Source organism: Cibotium barometz, chromosome 55, assembly GCF_041138505.1.
Source record: "Cibotium barometz isolate CiBa-2024 chromosome 55, ASM4113850v1, whole genome shotgun sequence".
NCBI classification, from domain to species: Eukaryota; Viridiplantae; Streptophyta; class Polypodiopsida; order Cyatheales; family Cibotiaceae; genus Cibotium; species Cibotium barometz.
In genome coordinates this window covers 37,030,168-37,036,742 of record NC_141100.1, presented here as the reverse complement: position 1 = coordinate 37,036,742, position 6,575 = coordinate 37,030,168, and positions in this window count along the sequence as shown.

The window sequence follows — 6,575 nt, the reverse complement described above, 5'->3', positions numbered from 1 at the left end:
GATGGAAAAATGCCATGGGACCCTCAATCACACAGAGATAGTAGACAACAAGAAGGTTTATTTTTTGTACCATGGAATTGAAGTGTATTGGCTACACAAAGGAAAAAGGGACGACTGGGCCAACATGCTGCACAACAATTTCACTCACTATCTTAGTAAGCATGACAAGGTGGTGAACTCGTATATTGTAACCCAAGTACTTAGCCATGTAGTAGGAATCCCTTTATCGAAAAGACTCTCCTAGGAGCCTAAAGAATTGCCCATGGACCTAGTAGCTTTGTAGAGAGGAATAGAGGAGCACTTGGTAGTCTTAACTAGATACTAAAGACTTGATGGCCAGACTGAGCTTCCTCTGAAGGAATAAGTAAATAAGGTGAGAGTAAAGACCACCCATAGAAGACCCCTACTAGTTTCTCCAACAACACTAGCACCAACACATGTTGAGGAGCAAAAGTCTACAGAAGACGTGATACTAGGAAGGCCACTAGTGCACCATGATACTCCAAAAGATCTCCCAATAACAGAGCTATCGGCAATTGTGGGTAGTGAGTCTTCAAGATCTTGGGTAGAAATGGATTCCTTACCTAGAAGATTTATTCTCAGTTGGGAAAGAGAGCCATGAGCAAAGCTTGATGCCATTCCTAAAAAAATGTAATAATCTTCCCCAAGAAAAGAAAAGGGATGTCAAGTAAAGAAAAGAAATATCAAGTAAATGTCAAAGAAATCAGCAAAAAGAGTCAAAGAAATCAATTGAGTTGGATAAGTCTTCATGCTCACACATGATGGGCTCACCTTCCACCCGTTGCCCATGCACGTCACGTGTATATTTCACTACAGCCATCATAATTTTTTCTCATCTCATGGCACCCACAAGCACATGCACCTGTAAACTAACCTCATCAATGCCAAACCTCCAAATCCACCTCTGGACGGGGGAACCATTACGGCCTAGCCCATGGTATAACCCATTACCTAGAGAAAAGGTACCTCCAAATAGCTTCTATGCATGGGAACCTTTACTTTGACCCCACTTCAATACCAATAAAACCTCACCATGGCTGACTTGTGGCCTAATCTCTAAACATCATGGTCTCATGTTTTTTCATAAAGATTCGGACCCATGATAATCATTTCATGGTGATCTTAATGCTTATTCCACAAACAACAGTGTGCTGACCACTTCTACCAAATACCTAATCATTCCATGGTGGTCTTAGCATTCATTTCGCCAACCACAGGGTGTAGACTATTTCTACCTAATTTTGAGGGTCCATGCCACTTCCAAACCAATCGAGGCCTAGCATGAAATCCCTCTACATTATCTATCACTTTCCATGATGTTGTTCGATATTCTACCTACCACTAGGGCTACCAAAGCTTCTCACAAGTTTTCCCTACATCTAGTTGCGGATCGGTCCCTAATCATACCATTTTCCAACTTTATAATGTATACTGAACCATCCACACCTTTCCATCTAGCAGTAGCTTCACCATTGACTTATGCGACACAAGGATGCAATCCACCACATTAGGAAGGGGGTATGTTAACTATGTTAGACTCTATAGGTTAACATGGTTTCACCTGCCCAACCTACCACAAGGTGCTTTGCCATCTTACCCACTCAAACATGCATTTATCTTTTGTACAACATCACTACAACATATAAATCTTCCTTACCCTATGCTTAATGTTAAATAGGGATAATCTACGAACTCCATGTACATACTTGCTTAAGACTAGTAATAGAGGTTGGACCATATTTAAGTTTGGCTAGTCTAGTGTGAAAACTAGTCTTTTGTATATATGTGTCATTTTTTACAATAATCCTTTCCTTGTAATAGAATACTTATAATCTCTTCTCTACTCTTCCTTGTAATAGAATACTTATAATCTCTTCTCTACTCTTACTTGCTTGTATGCTATTGGATTCATGTATGCTAGATGGATGCTTGCTTTACTTGTAGGTTTTTCTCTTTGATTAGCTCTTTCTTTCCCCACCTTTTTGTGAGAGAGAAGCATCGTGAAGGACCATCTCTATTTATAACCATCGAGGCAAACAGAGCTCTCCCTTCATGCTATTAACAAAAGGAGCATTTCGGTGTGACAATGGATAAAGTGTGTGGATGAGCTAGCACACCCACATCATCAGGAAGTTGCAATGTGGCTCTGAGGTGAGGCCCAACAACACATGCTTTGGCAAGGCTAAAATAAGCTCTTAATTTAAATAGTTGAGGTCATGGACTTACATGAGACCTACACTAGGAAGCTGACCTAAATGGGAAGCTAACCTAAATAAGATCTACGCTGGTAGATAGAGACCTAAACTAATAGACAGTGGGAAGCTGATCTAAATAAGATCACCCTTCAAGCCAGTATAATGGCCAATAAAGTTGATGACAAGGATCCCACGAGATTTGAGCAAGTAAGCTCTATTGAGACCATACAAAGTCAAGGTTGAGGGGTAGAGAAGGAAGCCAAACTCAAAGAGATGGGTGAGCCTCAAGAGGAAGATATCTAAGGTAAGTGCCCTAGTACTTTAAGTCCTACAACATTGGGGATAGAGTGTTATACGATGAGGAAGGATTAAAAAAACCTAGGCAGAGAGCCTCATGCCTCTTATGATGGTCCCAATGAGGTGAAAAAAATAAATTTCACTAGCCTTAATAAAGAACCTAAGCACAAGTCTTTTTTACCAACAAATACCTCTGAGCAAGAAAACCTCACCCCTGAGTAAGAAGAAGAATTGTTAGCCTTGTTGGAGTACATTGACCTCTGAATGTGGTGAAACACACCATCCCTCTCCATGAAGGCACAAAATCATCCAAACCACTTTGCAGGTTAACATGGTTTTACCCGCTCGATTACCCATAAGTTGCTTTGCCATCTTACCCACATTTAACAAAAGCCCAATTCTTGGAAGACAACATTGGACTTTATAAATCATCCTTACCTTGAGCTTAATTCCAAATGAGAAAGGGATAAACTTCATGTACATGTATTTGCTTAGGACTAGAACTAATATGAATGGACTATTTTTAAGTTTTGTCTAGTAGCCTAGAGTGAAAACTACTCATTTTTATATGTCAATTTTGACATTAAGTAAAAATACACATTCATTCCCTTGTAATAGAATACTTGTGAGCTCTCCCTCTTCCATACTCTCTTGATTGCTTGTATTGTGTTGGATTCTTACATGCTAGATGGTTTTCTGCTTGGATATGTTTGATTATAGGCTGCTCCCTCTCATTAGCTTCTTCTCCATCCACCTTTAATGAGAGAACTACTATGAACTCTATCTCCTTTCTTGCTTCCATCTAGGCAAAGAGAGCCACATATCCATGAATCAATCCGATGTGACAACAAAGTGAGGATGCGACGAGAGCTAGCACACCTACATTGGGAGGTTCCATTTTTGCAACTCAAAGGCAAGACCCAATGACACTTGATTCATCAAGGCTAAGGTAAGGTCTTGACTTGAAAAAAATCTTACATTAATGAGCCAAGGACTTTAGGGAATGATTTATGGAGTCATAGTAGTCAACATACCTTTAACACGTCTAAAGAGCATAGGTGGAGAGGCTCAATAAAAGAGAGTTAGCTATTGGGAATGAACTTGTTCATCATCATCTTGATTTGACTAAATTTGTAGTAGGGCCTCAAAACAATTTTTGGAATAAAGAAAAGTAATGGCAAGGTAAGCCTCACAAACAAGGATTTTTTCAATTCAAGATGTAAGGTGATGATAGCATCTCAACCAGTTTAAGCAAACTTAACTCTCTAGCTCAACAATTAGGTGAAGTGAGAGTAGGTGTCGATGAGGATGATATCATCTCAACAGGGTTAAACAAACTTAACTCTCTAGCTCAACAATTGGCTAAAGTGAGAGTAGGGCGATGAGGATGTAGACGATAAAAAGGTTGTTTTAATTGGAAGCTTAAATGAAAAATTTACACAAGGTGATGATAGCATCTCAATCAACTTAAAAAAACTTAACTCTCTAGGTCAACCAATTGGTTGAAGCAAGAAGCAAGAGTAGGTGTTGATGAGGATAAAGATGATAAAAAGATTGTTTTAACTGCAAGCTTAAATGAAAAAATTACACAAGAAAGGCAAACGTTTAAGGTAGCATAGAGTTAACCTTTGAAGATCTCTCTCTCTCTCTCTCTCTCTCTCTCTCACACACACACACACACACACACACACACACACACCCCTCCCCTTATGGTGCTATTATCTCTCATGCACTACAATTTCTTGATTAACTATGCCTGCCAATCTCTCATGCACTACAATTTTAGACAAACAATGGTAAGCACTATGATCCATTTGCAAAAAAATAATGCCAAGCTGCCTACATTCAATGATATCAGCTTGCATTGTTTGGCATTTATTTCTTCTCCACCTCCACCTCCACCTCAACCAAGTCATGGTGGTGAGACCTCCCAAAACCTCCTAAACTTTGGCCTCAAAATTCCTTAACACTCCTAACTAATTGACACCATCACCTACAATCTCATGATACTTTTTGGCATGTGTTAATCACACTTGATTGAAGTGGTCTCATAGGCACATTTCAGTAACCACTTCTTGACCTTTTGTGCACTAAAGATCTCCAAGTGCATAAAGTTGCAGACTTTATAGCTTTCCATTGCTCCATTTAGCCTCAAGAAAGGCGTACTCAATGTTTTCTCATTACTGCATTTAAAGGCCTCAAACTCTGCCTTCTTACATCAAGTGAATTCAAAGGCTTGTTTGGGGATGGATTTATTCATCTTTTATAATCGCTATTGTCCACATGTTAATTCTTAAATTTTCATAATTCTACTTTGAGATCCTTGCACTCTCCGTTTCCTAATTAAATTCTTCATGTTTATCTTCACAACGCCTTACTCTAAATGTTTATGATACTATTGGCTTGTTAGATAGATTTTTTTGATGTTGCAATTTCTTATGGCTATTGTTGTTAAGTTAGAAAATACGCTAATTTGTTTAATAATGCTGTTCTCCTTGTTTCTTAATTTTAAGTATTTACTTAATTAAGATGAAGGGGTGCTAGTTTTGTAACTAAATACCTCTTTGATCAATTACTTCTTACCATATTTCTATTCTTGTTCATATACAAGGTTGTGTAGTCTCACATTGATGACTTCGTAAAACAATATTTAGTTTTTAACACTCAAAAGAAATTGATGATAACCATTGTAAGCATACTTTTCAACATGAATCCTTTTGAAAGTATAAGGGTTATATCATACTTTTCAACATTAATTCTTTTGAAAGCATAAGGGTTATATCATATTAATACATTAATAGGCTCCCTTTTATGACTTATTTCTTCCCTGAGCTCTTAATAGTTATTGATAGCTTGGTCCTTTAAAAGATTCATTATTTAGATTATTGTCACATGTTTCTACTAGGAGTTAGTGTTTAAAAGATTCATTGTTTAGATTATTGTCGCATGTTTCTACTAGGAGTTAGTGTTCTAGGTTTTTGTTTCTTGGGACATCATGTGGGGGTGGGAAGAATTGACACCCACCTTCCAAAGTGAGTTGATTGTTGTTCTAATATTTATGTTTTGTTTGGATGGTGGCTTGAAAAGCTAAGTCTAGTAGCACTCAACACTCGTGACCATTTCATTTGAAGGAGAACTATTGTTGGTTATACATAAAGGGCTTTGAATACAAATGTCTTGTTCTTCATTTCTATAAACTTGTTCCTTTTGCATATTGAATTTCATTATGTAACCCAAACATATCCCAAATGGACCCTAAACACATGGTTATATAGGCTTAAGTGACGCATGACCTTCCAACTTCAGCCCCTTGACCTTTCATTGGCTAGGCATGGCCCTTTCACTATTCAATGCCTCCTCAACTCCCCCTAGAAGGGGGCTCCTACTTCTGTGGCCTTTGGGATTCCCTTATGCATCATCTACATCCCTTTTACTTTTAACCTTAATGCCTATTAACCATTGCGTTAGATATTTACAATTTGAAATCCCTTGAACCTTATTTATATGCAAATCTTTTACATATAAATAATCTTTTCTAGTCTTACCTTATAGTGTCTCCTGTCAGTCTCATAACATTTCCTTCCTCTTGAAAGAAAAGATTTCGTCCTCGAAAACAAACTCAAGAAACCTTATCTTCAATGTAGCCACTCTTTCCTAAGTTGATCCTTCTTCTGGTCTATCTTTCCACTTTACTAAACATTCTTTAAACATAGAATGCCTAGTTTTCTTTTCTTGATATTCGAGAATCTTTTCAGGCTCATGTGGAAGAATAGGTGGTTCTATGAAATCAACTATTTCTTCTTTTCCAATGATGTTGTCATTGTTTCCCATCTTGCAGTTCAATCTACTAACATGAAAGATAGGATGCACTCTGGATCCTTCAGTTAAAGCGACTTTGTCAGCTAAACTTCCAATTTTTTTAAGTATTGTATAAGGACCACAATACCTTGGACTCAACTTTGGAAATTTTCCACTTTTTAAAGTTTCAGACTTTCAAAAACTTTTACATAGACTAAATCACCTTCCTCAAAATTAATTGGTCTTCTTTTACCTTTCTCATAA